Source organism: Nelumbo nucifera, chromosome 1 (assembly GCF_055504915.1).
Source record: "Nelumbo nucifera cultivar China Antique chromosome 1, China Antique-T2T, whole genome shotgun sequence".
NCBI classification, from domain to species: Eukaryota; Viridiplantae; Streptophyta; class Magnoliopsida; order Proteales; family Nelumbonaceae; genus Nelumbo; species Nelumbo nucifera.
Window position 1 is genome coordinate 55,591,321 of NC_142649.1, and position 19,293 is coordinate 55,610,613.

Sequence of the window (19,293 nt, forward strand, 5' to 3'; positions counted from 1 at the left end):
GTCCCAGGAGTTCTCCTCCAGCCGCCGCCACTCCTTCTTGTAAGATCCGATCTTTGAAGAAGAAAGAAGTCAAGAAATCAGTTCTTGACATCAGTCTTGCAGAAAAGACTGAAAAAGATTCGGTGTTCAGAGTTTCCAGAGGATTCTTGCGAATGATCCAGTGTGTAGGACGCACTCTACTGGTTCCACCCATAGCTGTGTCATCTTCAGCAGGAGCGGATCTTGGTGTCTTCTTTGGGCGTGAACACCAAATTTGGGAGATACTGCTTCTCCAGATCAGGTATATTCCTCCCTTTTTTCTTTTTGGTTCAGATCTGGTTCGATTATGGTTCAAGTAGGATCCTTGAATATTGTATTCTAAATTTAGGGAATATGATTCCCAGTTGGAAGAAGGTAGGAGAATTTTTGAAATTCGCCCACCCATTGCGCAACCTTCTTGTCGTCCATTAGATGGATCCTACCATTCTTTTAGTGGTATCAGAGCCACAGGTTCGAATCTTGAACCAAAAGAAAATCAGATCTGAACCTGCGCAGATTGTTTTATTTTTTTCAAGAAATCGTTTCTTGTTAAGGGCGATTGATCTGAAATTAATTTTTGTTAAATCCAAAATTTATTTAGAACTGTTCTTTATTTATTTTGATTTAATGGACTGTTCGAACCTGGAGATCGCAGTGTAGTTTTGGCGCAGATGGTCTGCGCACATTTTTTTTATTTATTTTATTCAATTTGGTCTGTAAATAATTTTTTTTTTATTTTCTAGACTGAATGTATAGGATTTGATCAAGAATGTAATAAATTAATAGAAATAGGATTTCTGTTTTTTTTTTTTATTTTCTTGATTAAAGAAGGAAGAAGAAGGCGGCGCTGGAGATTTGCAAATGGAGAAATCACTTTTTGCGATTTGCAGTTTGTGAAACTGCAACTTTAGTGATTAACCTCTGTTTTGTAGGTGGTGCGAACAGTCCATATTTGATTTATGATTGTTGAAAATCAAAATTATTAATTTCAGATCTTTCATGATATAATTCTTGAATTGAAAATCAGTTTCGGACCATTTCGGACTAGATTGGACCAAAACTGTTTGGACCGAATCTAGGGTTCGAAGGGGACTGTTTTTCAGTCCATTTTTCTCACAGTTGCTGTTCCGAATCTGATGTTCAATTATAGGGATTAATTCGGCCCACCTGTAAAGCCCAGTTTTAAATGGTTATAACTGCAAAAACCCACTATTGTGAGAAAAGTTGTATGGGCCGAACTGCTAACTGCGATTAAGCCCATATACCTAGTCGACATTAATTGTTAATGTTATGGATTTTAAATGGGCTTTACAACAGTTAATTGATTGGATCAATTCTTCCTTTACATGTGATGTTTGGATGTTTGATGTGCTGCGACCATGGGCCATAAGCACATGGCCCATGAAGACTCGTTAGTGGCTCTTGCGCACACCATGGCTGAACGAACATCATTGCCATGGTGTCCCTTAAAGTCATTGGATGACCCCTCATTGCTTGGTGGGCCCCACAACCTTGAAAAAGGGATGTGTACGGAACCCCTAGTCGATTAAGGCCCACTAGAAATCTGACTTTATGAAACTTAGTGGGAGCCACTCTGGTTTGACCTAAATTAGAACTATGGCGTAATCTTGTTCCCTCCAGCAAATATGAGTGCATGTGATTGGGAGATCCATATGATGGACTCTCTAAAGGCCTTCCGTTATTAGCACAATGATGGGTCCTTCAGTAATGAGGAAACACACCATAAAATTGGGCTATCCATTTGCTGTTGGATTTGTTAGAGTGTTTCATAAGATGATAGGGGAGTCATAGACCGATGTGGGAGGGGCTTCACCAGAAAATGGGAACTCTCTCACGGTACCTTGGCGTAACCTGAATATGATGGGTGAGCACTCACTGGACAGAAAGGTTTACCTAAAAACGGCTCTGAACCTTGTCTGACAGAGGCCAAAGGGAAACTCATTCGATGAGTGGATATGATCCGTCATAGAAAGGTGATGGGGTTATGCAGCTGAAACAGTTGGCTTCATGCACTCCATGTGATTTCTCACATTTCTAGAGACATTTCGTCGTCCCCGTCACTGAGAAAGGAGGGAAATCTCAGAGATGAACAAATGGTAATGAAACATAGATTAAAAACCATATCTATGTAGGTAACATGAATCAAACTAAGGTTATGGACTAACGTCTTTGTTGTTTTGTCAAAAAATGGCAAACGGTCAATTCACAAAGCTTCTAGACGATAACAAGCTTAAGGGCCCAAATTATGTCGACTGGTACAAAAATCTTATGCTGGTCCTAACTTCCGAAAAGTTAGATAAGGTGGTGAAAAATCCTGCCCCGGAGCGTCTGGGTGATAGGGCTTCTGAGGCGCATAGGAGGGACTACCAAGATTGGGAGGATAAGAACTCCCTAGCCCGCTGCTTTGTTATTGCATCACTAGACAACTCAATACAGAGGCGGTTCGATCAGATCGAACTAGCCAAGGACATATTGGACAGTCTAAGGACGATGTATGAAGAGTAGAACCGTTCTACTCGACAGAAGGTCCTGGAATTGTTCATGACCGCGCAGATGTCCAAAGGGCAGAAAGTTCATGACCATTGTCTTCGGATGATGAGATACATTAACGAACTCGAAGCCCTTGGATCCGGCTAGATCTTGGCATGCAAGTGGATACCATCCTGAATTCTTTGCCCTCTTCCTTCAATGCGTTCACAATGAACTACAACATGAATAAGCTGAATGTCAGCGTCCAGGAACTCAGCAATATGTTGCAGAGGGCCGATGATCTACTCAAGAAGGATGAGCCTGTGGTTATGCTTGTTGAAGCTAACAAATCAGGAAAGAAAAAGAGAAAGGCAAAGAAGCCCCAGAAGAAAACTGCCAAGCCTGAGAAGCAAAAGAAGAACAAGGCATCTGATGTCTGTCACTTCTGCAAGCAGACCGGCCACTGGAAGAGGAACTGTCCTGCCTACCTGGAATCTAAGAAAGGTAACGTCGAAACTTGTGTCATAGAAACTAATATGTTAGTTACTTCTGTGTCCTGGTGTGTTGACTCCGGGGCTTCAACTCATGCGTGTAACTCACTGCAGGGGTTCAAAGTTAGCAGAAGATTGAGTGAAGGCGAAGTGACATCATTCTTGGGAACGACTGGAAGTGTTGCAGCTGTGGCAATAGGAACCGTAGAATTAGTGTTTAGAAGAGTGCTTGTACTTAAAGATTGTCTTTATGTACAGAACTTGAGAAGAAATTTAATTTCTGTTTCTAAACTGTGTGCTGATGGATATACTGTTTATTTTAGTAATATGATTATTGTTAAATGGAATAACAGATTCATCGCATGCGGGGAACTGGAGAACGGTCTTTATGTTCTACATCCTTCTCTGGAAACTAACTTAACCGAAACTACGTCGGTCGAAAATCCCAAGAAAATGAATCGTGATACAGTAAATCCCACGTGCCTCTAGCATTCCTGACTTGACCACATCGGTGTTGACCGAATCACAAGGCTGGTAACTGGAGAACGGTCTTTATGTTCTACATCCTTCTCTGGAAACTAACTTAACCGAAACTATGTCGGTCGAAAATCCCAAGAAAATGAATCGTGATACAGTAAATCCCACGTGCCTCTGGCATTACCGACTTGGCCACATCGGTGTTGACCGAATCACAAGGCTGGTAAAGGATGGTCCTTTGGATTTTCTAACCATAGAAAATTTTCCCACTTGTGAGCCTTGCCTACAAGGTAAGATGACTAAGCGGCCATTTGACGGTAAGCCTGAAAGATCTGCAGGCACACTTGACCTAATACATACTGATGTATGTGGTCCCCTGAGTGTTAGGACACGAAATCAACATGTGTATTTCATCACCTTTACAGATGATTTCTCACGATATAGTTACGTGAACCTAATGAGACACAAGTCTGAATCATTTGAAAAGTTCAAAGAGTTCAGACATGAAGTCGAGAAATAGTTAGGGAGAGAAATTAAGGCCCTTCGATCGGATCGAGGTGGCGAGTATTTCTCTGACGAATTCAGAGACTACTTAAAGGTCAACGGGATAGTGTCACAACTAGCTCCTCCTGCTACACCTCAACTCAACGGTGTTTCAGAGAGGAGGAATAAGACATTGTTGGACATGGTCCGGTCACTTCTCGTACGCTCAAAATTACCCACATCCTTTTGGGGATACGCATTAGAGACTGCTATCTACGTGTTGAATCGGGTTCCAACCAAATCAGTTCCGAAAACTCCATATGAACTATGGACCGGAAGGAAGCCAAGTGTAAGACACTTGAAGATTTGTGGTTGTCTTTCACACGTTAAAAGAACAAGTGCGGACAAGGAGTCTAAAACCAGTCGTTACCTATGTATAGGCTACCCAAAAGATTCGATGGGTTATCTATTTTATGACCCAAGCGAGCAAAAAGTGTTCTGCAGTCGAAACGCCCAATTCTTAGAAACCGAATACATCCTGGACACCCATCGTTAGGAAATAGTTCTTGATGAGGAGAGCTCAGGAGCAGTGGGAGATGTCCCACAAGTTCCAGGTGGTGACCAACTTAGAAAATCCACTCGGGTATCTAGACCACCAGTCCGATATGGTTATGACCAGGATAGTTACCTGGTGAAAGCCTTGACTAGTGAGGAGGATCCCGTAACTTACGCGGAAGCTATGTTAGACATAGATTCCCAGAAGTGGGTGGAGGCCATGAGAGCTGAGATGGACTCGATGGAGACCAATAGAGTCTGGACTCTAGTAGATCCGCCCTCCGGGGTAAAATCAATTGGTTGCAAATGGATCTACAAGAGGAAGAAGGGCCCCGATGGCAGGATTGAGACCTACAAAGCTCGTTTGGTGGCAAAAGGGCATACTCAGAAAGAAGGCATCGATTATGAGGAAACCTTTTCGCCCGTGGCCATGCTCAAATCCATTAGGATCCTACTAGTTGTAGCAGCATACCATGACTACGAGATTTGGCAAATGGATGTCAAAACCGCATTCCTGAATGGAGATCTTAGTGAAGATATCTACATGTAGCAGCCGCAAGGCTTCATTGCTGCTGGTCAGGAACACATGGTATGTAAACTAGATCCATATATGGACTTAAGCATGCTTCTAGGAGTTGGAACATCCGTTTTGATTCTACAGTCAAAACGTTTGACTTTGAGCAGAATCCGGATGAACCCTGTGTTTATAGGAAGTCCAATGGGGATAAGATCACCTTTTTGGTGTTGTACGTGGACGATATCCTACTCATTGGGAATGATGTAGGAATGTTGACTTCGGTCAAGGTATGGCTATTACAGCAGTTCTCCATGAAAGATCTTGGAGAAGCTTCATATATACTAAGTCTTCGACTCTATAGAGATATATCGAAGCGGATAATTGGATTATCCCAAGCTACTTACATTGACAAAATTGTCAAAAGATACAACATGGAAAACTCTAAGAAAGGAAACGTTCCTTTCAGGCATGGAGTCACTCTCTCCAAGAAGATGTCTCCAAAGACTTCTGAGGAGATTGAGGGCATGAGAGACGTTCCCTATGCCTCAGCCGTAGGGAGCATCATGTATGCCATGCTATGCACTCGCCTGAACATTGCTCAGGCGGTGAGTGTGGTAAGCAGATTCCAGGCTAACCTAGGGCAGGAGCATTGAACTGCTGTGAAGAACATACTTAAATACCTTCGAAGGACAAAAGAGTTTTGTCTGGTATTCGATGGTAGTTCACTACAAGTTCTAGTGTATACTGATGCCGATTTCCAGTCGGATCCAGATGATAGAAAGTCTACGTCTGGGTATGTTTTCACGATAGGATCGTGACCAGCAAACAGGGGTCCACTGCAGATTCCACAACCGAGGCCGAGTACATTGCTGCAAGTGAAGCTGCCAAGGAAGCTGTGTGGATGAAGAAATTCATACACGAATTGGGAGTGATTCCGGCCAGCACATCACCCATCCCATTATTGTGTGACAACAATGGAGCGATCGCCCAGGCAAAAGAGCCTCGGGCCCACTCGAGGTCAAAGCACATCGAGAGATCGTTGGTAGAGGGGACGTCCTAATTCAGAAGGTAGCATCAGCGGATAATGTGGCAGACCCATTGACTAAGACACTGACACAGAAGGTGTTTGAGAAACACGTGGAAAGTACGGGACTCCGGCTTGTACCAGATTGGACCTGAGTGCAAGTGGAAGCTGTTAGACAGTTTTGTATGCCCTTAGCTTCAATCCGATTTGATGTACTTTTGACATTTAGTGTAAATAAATAAAGTGCATGTTTGATTCATGTTGTTTGGTATAATTCTGTGTAAGACTCTGAAACTGAACACTTGTAGAGACTCGTGTTAGTTTTAAATGTTCACAGCCATTGGATAAGACTGGTATGCCACCAGGGGTCATCTCTTGTACCTGATGGGCTAATCTTGCACCTGCCCACAGTCCCTGGGTTTTTATAAGATGGCTTGGCCCAGGGACCACTTAATGTAAGTATTGGTCCCATAGGGTCCATGTGATGGGCTCAGGGGTTCATTGAGCTTTTCAGTGAATTCGGCTGTGCTTTGTAATAAAGGCTGGACCGAACCCATGTGGCTGGTGTGTAGATCAATGCTTGGGTCCCACGCCATACAAAGAAGCCCAACTGGGCAGCAGATTGGAAACTAGTTAAGCACTAAACACTTAATGGGCCAAAAGCCCATTTCGAGCTGGGCTGATATGATCACCCATCCATGGGGCGGATCTGAGATTAATGTTAGTAAAAGGATAGGGCCTTTTAACCTTATCCACTATAGGTGACCAAAATCAAATCAGATTTGAATCTGGTAACCTCCTGATAAGAACAATAGTAAGCTAACTTAATCTGCAGATAGGATTAAGATCATCCCCTATCCAAATACTGATTTGGATTGGGATAACTCCTAATTAGGAGGTTTCTTAATCAAGAAGAAATGAGGAAAAACCCTAAGAGAAAAACATTAGATTTCGAACAAGGGGTTTTTGTGAAAAGCAAGAAAGCTTCCTGCGAATTGAGATTAGATCTCATTCACACTCCAGAGAGAAGAGAGGCAATTCAGCCATCTTCGTCCCAGGAGTTCTCCTCCAGCCGCCGCCACTCCTTGCAAGATTCGATCTTTGAAGAAGAAAGAAGTCAAGAAATCAGTTCTTGACATCAGTCTTGCAGAAAAGACTGAAAAAGCTTCGGTGTTCAGAGTTTCCAGAGGATTATTGCAAAGGATCCAGTGTGTAGGATGCACTCTGTTGGTTCCGTTCCACCCATAGCTGTGTCATCTTCAGCAGGAGCGGATCTTGGTGTCTTCTTTGGGCGTGAACACCAAATTTGGGAGATATTGCTTCTCCGGATCAGGTATATTCCTCCCTTTTTTCTTTTTGGTTCAGATCTAGTTCGATTATGGTTCAAGTAGGATCCTTGAATATTGTATTCTAAATTTAGGGAATATGATTCCTAGTTGGAAGAAGGTAGGAAAATTTTTGAAATTCGCCCACCCATTCTGCAACTTTCTTGGCGTCCATTATATGGATCCTACCATTCTTTCAATATCTCAAGGTTGAGCTTTCCTTTCGTCTGAGGGTTCTCATTATACGCGTGTGCTACTTCCTTTCATGACCCTCTTAAACCGACGTGGCTCGAATGGCGTTACTATTTATCTCATGTGTCTTCTTTAAGCCTACGGAGCATCTCGTCACGTGTTTTGTCAGCGACACACATATTCCTTTTGCTTGTTTCTGGCCTACGATGATCTTGTACTTGTCGCGGATGTGTGATGAGCTTAAGCTTCGCAAGTCCGTGCGGGTCCTAAGCTCATTGCGACTCGTTTTGGGTCATGAACTCATCACAGATGTGCGATGAGTTATGGAATCATTGCAGGCATTTGTGTAGTATTGGTTTGACACCTTTTGTGCTCTGATGGTCTAAGTGACCATCATGCACCTACATTAGCCCCCCTGCTTTGGTAAGTGTGAGTTTACCGATAAGCATTTCGGTCATGGGGTTTGCTTTGGAGGTTCGTGATAGAGTGATGAGGATGAGGATTATAGGTGTTGTGATACCTTGATTCTTTCATGTTGGGTTTGGTGATCATTCTTGTTTTTGATGGGGAAGCATATCAGGTTCTTTGCATAAAGAATTCTTAATTTGGATAGGTTATTAGCCCCCTTGCTTATTGGTAAATGTAAACTTATCAATAAGCATTCTTGCACTCGACTTAGTGATATTATTTGGGCGAGAAACGGGAGCATTTGTTTTGGGTTAATTTTCACTCTCTTTGTGATTTAGCCCCCTGTCTTTTGATAAGTTGCTTTCTGTCGAGGGACAACTCTGTGCTTAATTGATTGGTGAAGCTATCAACCCCCTTGCCTCAAGAAAGTGACTTGTTAAGAGATAATTGCTGGAGCATGATCCGAGTTTTCAATCTCCCCTTTGGTTAAGGGAGGTTTGTCAAGTTTGGTTTTAGCCCCCCTGTTTCATGATAGGGCAATGGTTTGCCGAAGATAGTTGAAACTGTGGTTTTGATTCTCAGCCCCCTTGTCTTTGGCAGAGCTTGGTCTATCATGAAATATATTGGTTGAATTGGCATAAGGAATTTGTCTGGCATAAAGATGGTCTCCTTGTCTTACACCCTTAATGGCTGGGAAGAAGTCAACCATTGTTCCATTCACTAGTATCGAGTAATGACAATTACGAACACACCCCATAATCCATTTGTACATGTAGCCCCAAATCCAAATTTTGTCATAACTTTCCTAAAAAATTCCCATTCCACCAAGTCATAGGCCTTTCCCAGATCCAACTTATAGACCACTCTGATAACTTTGCATTTTGATGCCTTGAGGGCATCATTTCAAGGGTATTTTAGGCCTTATAATAGTCAAAATGTCCATTTTCCCAATTAATTTCAATATTGTGACCTTTGAGGGTCTCTGTGCAAATCTCGTGGAAGTTTCATGGCTAAAATGCAGTTTTTGGAAAGCTGGTGTAAAGGCCAACTGAGAGAGGGGGTGTTTTTGTGAAAAACGAAACACAAGAGGGCGCCTCCTATATGCTAAACCTAGAATGACGCCCCTCCTATTATATTAGCATACTCTCCTCTCCTTAGCAAACCCTATGGCTCTTTTCCACTCCTCCTTTTCATCCTTACCAAACCCTAGCCGCCCCTAACTGCTTAATCTCCACCTTCCATTCCTTCTAATCTCCATCGTTCATTCTAGGGCACTCTCTTTTTAGCATTCTAACCCTAGGGCACCACCTAACTTCTAATCCTCACCATTCATCCTTTAGCCACTAGATCTCAGCCCTCTATTCCACTCTCTATCTCAGCCATTCACTCTGGGGCACCACCCATTCCTTTTAATCTCCACCTTTCAGCCCTAGGTGCCCAAATCTCAGCCCTACATAATATTGGCACCCTCTCCTTCTCTTCTCAGCCTTAGGATCACCTTAGAACCATCATAACCCTTTATTCTAAACCCTAGGGCACCCATATTTTTGCTAAAACCTAACTGCTGCCCCCTCTTTCTCTCTAATCCCAGTTTTATCCACCTTTCTCTATTAAAAGGACCCAAGGGCTCCTGAAAAGGGGTTGGATTCTGCCCCCAGGTAAAACAGAAGGCTGATCTTGAGAAGTTTAAGGGTAGAGGAAGAGGAGAATGCCTAGGCAAGAGGAGGGGTTATTGCTTGCAGTTCACCAAAGCCACTACTGCCACCTCTGGAATCAGATCCCAACCATTTTAATTCAGTTTTATATTTAACTTCTGTTCTTTAATTTCCTGTTTGATTTCTTCCTTCCTGCAAATTTACTTTTTACTTTAACTTTTGCTTTGTTTCTTTTCTGCAGATTTGGAATTCGTCCAGGTAAGACGGAAGGCCTAGATCGAGAAGTTTGAGGGTCAAAGGAGAAATCCGGAGACTACTACCTCTGATCGAACTATAGACTTTTTTTTTTAATTTAATTTCTTTTATTTATTTATTTCTATCCACTTTTCACTTTTAGCAGTGTTCGAATCTTATTCTTAATGACTTTCAATTTAATTAATTAAAGTTTTGTGATTCTGCAACTTCCCTTTGTGTTCTTTTATCCGAATTAAAGTTTGTAACGATTTTTTCCTCGCTTCCTTGTGGATACGACCCGTTCTCACCATTTACTACGTTTATAATTTTTATGAGAAACAAAGAAATTTATAAATATTAAAACCGGTGTTCCAAAGTGGTTAACGACACGCTTCCGCTAGCACCACACTCCCTTCTTTCTATCATTCCTGAAATTCTCCACACTCTCATTAGCAATTAGAATTTGATTTGTTATTTGTCTTCCACTCACAAAAGCTCCTTGATTTGGTGAGATAATATATGGCAAGACTTCTTTCAACCTCAGAGACAACACCTTTGCAAGGATCTTATACAAGCTATTTACCAAGCTGATTGGCCTAAAATCCTTTGGATGCAATGCATCTTTCTTTTTTGGGACAAAGGCTAGAAAGGTAGAATTCACACTCGGGTTAACCACTCATCTCCTATGAAATTCCTCAAAAACCAACAAAAGGTCATCTTTCACCGTATCCCAACAGTCTTGGTAAAAAACCATTGTGAAGCCATCTGGTCTTAGAGCTTTTGTTATATCCATAGAGAAAACAACCTCCTTAATCTCTTCCAAATCAAACCTTCTCTCTAGCCTTCTCTTGTTATCATTTCCTACATCTAGCCAATCCAATCCTTCTAACCATACCCCCTACTTATAGGCCTTCTTAGAATTGATTTAAAGTGTCCCACAAAGGCTCCTACAATTTCATCTTGTTGTGTTAAATAAACTCCATCTATCTCTAGTTTGGAGATAGAATTTCTCATTCTCCTCCTATTTGCCAAAGAATGAAAGAAACTAGTATTTCTATCTCCCTCTTGTAGCCGTTTACATCTAGATTTTTGCCTCTAGCTAATTTCCTCTTTTTGTAGGCAGTCCTTAAGCTGACTTCTCAAACCTCTTCTTTGTTCCTTGTTTGCCTCTCCAAAGTCTCCCCTTTCTTTTTTCAAGTCAAGGCTCTCAATCTTGTTCATCAAGGTTCTCTTCCTTTCTTCAAGGCTTCCAAACTCCAATTGATTCCACTCCTTGATCTTTGCTTTCAAGAATTGTAGCTTCCTATGGAACCTCATTCCTTCCCAATCCATCACTGGGTTGCACTCATACCACCACTCCCTTACTCTTTTAGTGAATCCAAGATGGAGCAACCACATATTCTCAAACCTAAAGGGGGCAGGTCCACCATTCCTCCATTCCTCCTTGCAAATCACTATAGGCCAATGATCACAGGTCAATTTTGGAAGAGCCCTAGAGTCTAGATCTCCCTAGTGTTCTTCTCAATCCAAAGAAAACATAAACCTATCCAACTTGGAGGAGGTGGGCCTCGATTGGATATTTGACCAAGTGAATGTCTTATGGGCTAATGGTATCTCTTTGAGTTCAAAGGCATCCACAAACCTGTTAAACTTCCTCATACTAGTTGTCACCCTCTGATTAGTATTATTGGTTTCCTCCATGAATCTAACCACATTGAAGTTACCACCCATGCACCAAGTCCCATTCCAAAGTCTTCAAATATCAGCCAATTCCTCCCACAATTCATTTTGTTCTCTATAATCATTTGGCCCATAAACATTTGTGAGCACCCACACAAAATCATCATCTTATTGCTTGAACTTCATTGAGATTGAGTATTTTCCAATCAGTTCCTCTAGGCCTTCCACCACATCCTTCTTCCACATTGTCAGTATCCCCCCTAAAGCATCCCAAGAGGGAGCAGCCACCCAACTAATCCCCATGGATTTCCAAATACTTCTTGCCCATCTATTATTAAACTCCATTCTGTTGGATTCCTGTAGTAATACAATGTCTGGGCCATACCTCTTTATTACCTCTCTAATCGTCTATCTTTTCCTTGCACTTCCAATACCCCTCACATTCCAACTAAGAATCTTCATAGACACTTTTTCTTCAAGTCCCTTCTACAAAAACCACTACTTCCCCCTTTTCTTTTTATCTCCTTTTACCCCAAACTTCTTGTCACATTCAACATCTCTTTTTAGTCTCTCAACTTCACTCAGTTTTCTTTTCTTTATTTTAATTTCCTTCTCCTTCTATAGGCCACCTTTCAAAACATTAAAGTCTTTCATTATGCATCCCAACTTCCCTATGAATTCTACTATGAAGTCCTCCCTATTGGATTCCTCCACCCTTGTCCTCTTTAGATATTCCCCTCCATTTCTCCCCTTTCACCTTATCCCTCCCCTCTTCTCTCCTCTATATTCTTCGTCCGCATCATATTTTGTTTAACTTCACTAAAGATTTTTTCAATAATCTCCCAAACTTTCTCATTCCTATACCTTCCTTCCAACATCTCCCCACAGTCCTCCACTCTCCTTTCCATACTCATTAAATACCCACCACCTTGGTTGGTAGCACATACAAGGGCTGTTGAACTTGGAACAAGAACAAAATCTAGAGCATAGGATACAGAGAACACATTAGTAGCACAAACTGAATTCACTTGGTTACCTGAGTTTGACTGGAAGGATGAATGGGGGCACATAATGTTGTTCCTATCCTCCCTTTCTTTGTTTAGATGGTTGGTCAATGTCTATCTCCTTGAGTTTGTTGGTAAGCATTTCTGTCCTTTGGGCAATTTGGCAATCTGTCCTCTCTACCCATTGTTTACCTCTTATTGGTGTGTTCTCGCTCTGCCTCAGGTTCTCCAAGTTTACCCCTTCTTTTGCACCTTGCACAATCGGAAGTCTTGGGAGCACAACATTTTGACTAATGTCTTTAGCCTCATTTACATCAAGAGACCCAACTCTTCATCAACTATCGGACTTCTCTGGCTGTCTGGGTTCAATCTCCATTTCTCCTCTATGTCCTCCTGGAATAGGCTTGTAATGTTCAGCATGCCCAAGTCACCTATGTCGTACTCACCATCATCATTCACGCTTCCAATGCTGGTACCCTCATCCAAATTGTCCTCCGGCTCTTCGTTGTTTACTCCACAGTGCACCCAACCTTCATCCAATTCCTCCCTTTCTTCAGTTCTCTCTCTTGCATACCTGGGATTCGATTTCTCTGAGGTCTTCATAGTTTCGATGGGGCACCAACCGTAGATCACTGTTGTTCTCGCTCCGCCACTGTAGTTTTCTCCTTTTTAAATTCGCTGCTTTGGAAGAAGATAAACCAGAAGATCTATCCACTATCGACTAGCCCCTTAGCTCGACCCACGTGAGACTTTAAGTTATCATGTGGGTCACTAACAACTCCCCCCGGTTCAAAGGTCGACCTGCCCGGCTTCTTTTCCAGCCCTCTGCCCTGACCCACATGGGTCACTGCTGATACCCCCCGGTTTGAAAGTCAACCCACCCAGAATCTTAACCACATCAGCATATGATGGGCCGACCACTTGGCTTTTCGCCTTAAATATTTTTGAATTATTTCCTCTTTCAATGTGGCCGCCCAGTACCCCCTTGGAACTCGACTCTTCCTCTTCCCCAAAAAGTTCTCCATGTTCCTTTCCTTCCCCTCCCACTAAAAGTCTACCACGTACGCTTCCTTCCTCCATGTCACCTTCTTCTTCCTCCTTTGAACAGCTCCTCCACAAAGATGCTTCCAGTTCCGTTAGGACCCATATCTTCCTCCATAGTCCCTCCGAGAAGAAAGTGACCAGACGGGGCACCTCTTCCGGCTTGATCCCTCGGATTCTTACTTTGATCTCCATCAAGTCACTGAAGCCGTAGTCCTCCATTGATCCACCCACCGTGTGGACTATTTTATCTACTATCGACTTATTCCAGAAGTTGAACGGAACCCCAAGAAGCTTGATGTTGAAGCAAGCTACTGTAATATCTCTCTCATTACAAGACATACGCCATTCTTCGATGACGATCAAACCTTCCTGTGTTTCAAAAGAAGAGAGTTCTATTTTCACCTCCCCTATGTCGAGAATGGCTCTGTTTTCACTAAACGACACCACAAGAACAAGTTTTTTAATGCTAAAATTCTTCATTATTTCCTCTGCAATGAGCTGCCAGTCCTTAATCTTTTTTCTAGCTATCAACACAAATTTGTTATTCCATTTCTGTTTATCAACATTCAACTCCAATTTACTCAATTTAACAGAGCAAGCAATGTATTCCTTCACTGCCTTCTGAGTTATTTGCTCTCCCTTTCCTACCAAAACACTCTCATTCTCCCCCATCTCTGCTTTCTCCGTTGAAATCTTTTGCTGAACCTTTTCATTCATCTCCGTCAATACCAAGTACTCCTGTAGCTTATCTACAAAACACTTCAACCCGTCTTCCTATTTCCTTTCGGAATACACACGAACTTCCTGTTGCTTTCCCCAAAACGTTCTGTTATAACTGTGAACCACCCCTTTCTATTGTTTCTCAGCTTAGCTATAAAGTTCTTCCTTCCCATATTCAACTGACCTTTCCATCCAGTTTGCTTCTTGTTGTAAGTAAATGCATCCACAAAACCCTTCACCCAAATCACTGCATCCCTGCAAAGAAAAATAATTATTTTTTTTTCTCTTCTCTAATCTTCAGGCACACCTGTCCCTTGTTTTTGCAAGCTTCAAATATGTACTTTTTGGCTTCGAACTCCAGCTTTCTTCTCCATGTAGTCGCTGGCTTGAACTCCATCACTAATCCACACCTTCCATCTTCCCTATCAACCTTAGTGATGATTCTACTGAAGACATCAGCTACTAGGGTAAAAAGGAAATATGAAAGTGGGTCCCCTTGCCTAACACCCCTACAAGTTGAAAACAAGTCCTTCACTACTCCATTCACCAATATTGAGTTATGACAAGTACTAATACACCCAAGTATCCAGATACACCACCTCTGCCCAAACTCGCACCTCCTCAACACCTCTAAAAGAAACTACCAATCCACCAAATCATAAGCCTTCTCAAGATCCATTTTACACATAAAGCCTCTTTTTCCAAACCTTTTCATCTCTTCACATTTATTGGCAATCAAAATTTGATCAGTTATTTTGTCTTCCGTGAATAAAAGCCCCTTGGGCTTGACTGATAATGGAGGGGAGAATTGCTTTAATCCTCAAGGAGAGCACTTTAGCCAAGATTTTGTAAATGCTTGTCACCCAACTAATTGGCCCAAAATCTTTTAGGTGGCTAGCATTAGGATTCTTAGGGATTAGAGCAAAAAAAAGTAGCATTAACTCTGCGACTTACTATGTGCTTTCCTGGCTATCTCATCTTAATTGGTAATAATCTCCTCTCATATCTCTAATTTGGTCACAAAATTCTTCCTCCTCCTTCCATTTGCTAAATCACGAAAGAATCTAGTATTCCCATCACCTTTCTTAATCCACTTGTGCCTTGATTTCTGCCTCCATTTAATTTCCTCTCTCAAAAACACCTCTTCTAGGTCCTTCTTCAACCGTCTTCTCAATTCTCTATCACACTCGTTCAAATTATTTTGAGATTCCTTTTCATCCAACTCTTCAATCCGAGATATTAATCTCATTTTTTGTTCCTCAATTTTCCCAAAATGATCCATATTCCACTCTTTTGTTGTGCATCTTAGTCTCTTCAATTTCTTATAGAATTTTACACCCTTCCACTCTACACTGCTTAACTCCTCACCTTACCATTCCTTCATTTTATTCACAAAATTAGGGTGTGTTAGCCACATGTTTTCAAATTTGAAAGGTTTAGGTCCATTGACAAATGATTCCACCCCTATTTTAATGGGACAGTGATCAGAGGTGACCCTAGGCAAGGCTCTGGAAACCAAATCTCCCCAATGATTATCCCAATCTAAGTTAAAAATGGAATCTATCCAGTTTCAAGCAAAGGGGATTTTCCTATAGATTGGACCAGGTGAATCTGGAATTCAGAAGTGCGATTTCCTTCAGCTCGCAATTTCAATAAATTCTAAGTCTCCCTTAATATCAGAGATTAACCTTTTCATCTCCATTTTTTTCTTTTTCTTTTCCTATTTTCCTTCATTCTCCCTAGCATCATTTTTCATCTCTTCTTTCCCACCCAGTTTCTCAGCCTTTTGCTCCCCCTTCTCACTTTCTGAAATTAATTTTGTTCCTTCACTTTCATGTTGGCCATTCTTCTCCAATGTACCTTCCTTCTGTTGCAGAATCTCAAATTGTGTGAAAATTATATTCCAGATTTTGTCTGCCTCACACGCCCCCTTACTAACATCTCTACTCTCTCTACCTTCTCCCTCTAAACTCTCCCCTGTGCAGTCTTCTGTTTGCAGGTGGGATGCTGGTGCACCTGTTTCAGGCACAAAAAACAAGTCAGCCACTAAAAACGAATTTACAAATGTACCTGGGTGGACAGAGGGAGCACACAGAACAAAAGGACTTGAATACAAAGCTTTTTCATTGGGAAAAGTACGGAAACACACGATGCAGAATTCTGAATTCCAGCCCCCCCCTACAACTAGCCCTCTCCCCCCCTATAAACCACATCCTGCCCGTGAATTTGGCATCAATTCACGGTCAGGATGCATTCCCCCTGTACTTTGGGCCTAGTAAATTCTGATCTGGGCTGATTGGTACTTCTCCCTGTTTCATTTGGTTCTGAGACCTTCCCCTTAGCTGGCGAAAGCTGGGTTTGTAGAAATGGTACAGTGAACACTTTCGCCTAACCTTTCCCTTAGCTGGCAAACTGCTCATCAGCAGCTGCACTTGCTTCAATTCTTCGCCCTCCCCAACTTCCTTCATCGCCAGCATCTTCTTCTAAAAAAATTCTGTATTTAGGCTAGCTTTCATCGTCGAGCAAGCACTTGTTTCCACCATATCTATAATTTTTACAATATTTCCATACCATATTTCCGACATTTCTGACATGTTTCTTATATTTGGATGGCCAACATTTCAAACCTTGCTCACCATCCATAACCCAATCTAATGGAACTTATAAATGTTTAGTTGTTCTTATTCAATTTTCTTTCTATAAATGTAATAGCATACTCTAAAACATAATCAAATATACTGAGAAAAAGAAAATGTTGCCAGAACACTTTATCTTAAATTTGTCCTAAACTAATTTGTTTTTTTTTTTTTCCTTTTAATTTCTAATTCATTAAAGCTCATAAAATATTACATTATTTCTACCATATTAGACATGCTTTAAAACAGATATTTCATAACAGATGCATGTAATAATTTACCTATCATTAACATATATACAGATCAACTCAACGAAGACTTGTCACAAGTATCTGCAATCAGCTACATGAATCCTGTTTTGTAACTCTTTATCAAGGCCATATTCTTTTTTTTTTTCTCCAAGGAGATACACAATGGGGGTTGTCCATCCCCCAAAGTCTCCGCTACAACCAGCAGGAGACCTTACCAACCAACCGGTTAGCACCTTGCTTTATCAGGGCTGTATTCACTGTTAAATTACAAGTCCTCAAATTTTTTCTAACTGCTTGAATATAAATGTGCTTGCTGTCTTCATACTAGAATTCTAATATCCAAAAAAGAAATGATTTGTCTTTACAGAACAGGTATCATTGAGAGTGGTCATTTCTTAACACTGATCAAGTGGTTGAACTTGTATCGTCAAATCCATGTTCTCTGGAAGAGAACAGGCATAAAAGCAACATAAGAGCATTCGTGTTATTTCTAGAAAGGAGTATCAAAATGGTTTTACCTTGACTTTATATTCTATCTGCTCATTAAAGGCTTTAATAAGACAAGTAGCAAGTTTTGCAATCCACCAAGCAGCTGCAACTATTCCACAATGTGCATAGCCTAAACTGCCAACTCCTCATATACAATTGTATGATCTATGATGGAATGGACCCGTTGCACCTTTTTTTTTCCTTTTGATAAGTAAAAGAAAATTCATTAAAATAAAAGAGAGTACAATCTGGATAGGTGATAAGATAGCACCTAATCAACAACAGAAAATAAAAAACTTAACACTGACATTACAATTTTAAATATCCAGATTACAATTTTGAATCCCCATCACCTCCCACAAACTTTCCCCTAAATCCTCTCTTCTGAGCTGAGACTCTGGAAAAATTAAGACCTAATCTGTGACGGATTTGCCCACAGCTGCCACCAATTTATCCCGCTTATATTCCTTATCTTCAAAGATTCTTCTATTCCTTTCTTTCAAAATGTTCCAGCAGATGGCAAATGGAATATAGCTCCATATTATTTTAGCTTTTTCTATCCCTTGATTCTTGGCCATGAAGAGAATATTTCAGCAGTTGACCTTGGCTGAAAGTTCCTAACCCCAAAGAGTGAAGAGATTCCACACAAAACCAGAAATTCTCATTGTAAAAAAGAGATGGCTCACTGATTGCTCTTCCTCCTTGCATATAAAATACATGTTAGCCATGCTGAAACCTCTTGACTTCAAATGATCCACTCACAGCACACTGTCCATTGCTACCAGCCAAGAAAAGGCTTCCACCCTTGGTGGAATTGGGTTACCCTAGATTCCACCCAAGACTTCAAATTCTATTTGGTTCCTGCACAAAGCTGAGTAGCATGACTTGACTGAAAACTGTCCATTTGAGCATTCTTTCCACCGCTCATCCCTAGGCTGGGCTGAGATCATCACCCTCTCTAGCTTCTCCAGCAGACTTAAAGCACCCCTCGAATTCCCAATCAAGGAGTGGCCTTCTAAATCTTTGGGGCCTTTATGGCTTTCAATGTGCGCTGTGATTTCCACAAAACATTTGCTTTTGTCAGCCAAAGTTGTAAAAGCTGGTTTAAAATCAGCCAAAAATCAAATGAATTTATGAACTCAATGGCATGTATGGATGTAATATACCATGAATCTAAGCTTAGGTAAACTAAGTCATTTAGGAACATCTAGGGATAGGAAAATTTCAAAAGAGAAAATGAAAAACCACAAATTGAAGATAAGCATCATAGTTTCAAGTCTAGTAGTGACCACTTTCGAACATCTAGGGATAGGAAAAATTAAAAGGAAAAGGAAACCATGCCTAGGTGCCAAGACATCACTGCAGGACAAGGTTCTAGTGCACATAAGATATCCACTGAGGGTCCATTCTCTTTAATCCAGACTATCTCAAAAAAAACTTCTCTGAGGAAACTTCTATCAACTCCCTAATTGATAAAAATGTACCACACTACTGAAATTTTATTGGAGTTAAGAGAAAGCATTTATATAGCCTTAATCTCCATAATCAATAGGCCAGCTCCTGGTAATTTCCAGTTACCATTACAACATTATGAGTATGG

At 41.3% G+C, this 19,293-nt stretch overlaps 1 protein-coding gene across 4 annotated transcripts in view; it reads right to left on the reverse strand.

Moving 5' to 3' along the window:
- The window catches only part of LOC104586013 (pentatricopeptide repeat-containing protein At3g60050-like), a 54,492-nt gene that overhangs the window by 27,700 nt on the left and 7,499 nt on the right, over positions 1–19,293 (reverse strand). Inside the window, exon 5 of one of the 4 annotated variants that reach the window (XM_088896822.1) lies at positions 15,698–18,744. The exons of 1 other annotated variant lie outside the window; for it this stretch is intronic. The gene's annotated coding sequence lies outside the window, so the exon portion shown is untranslated. Of the gene's footprint in view, positions 1–15,697; positions 18,745–19,293 lie in introns of those variants that run through there. 2 more of the 4 variants (XM_088896824.1, XM_088896825.1) reach the window with 2 other exon arrangements.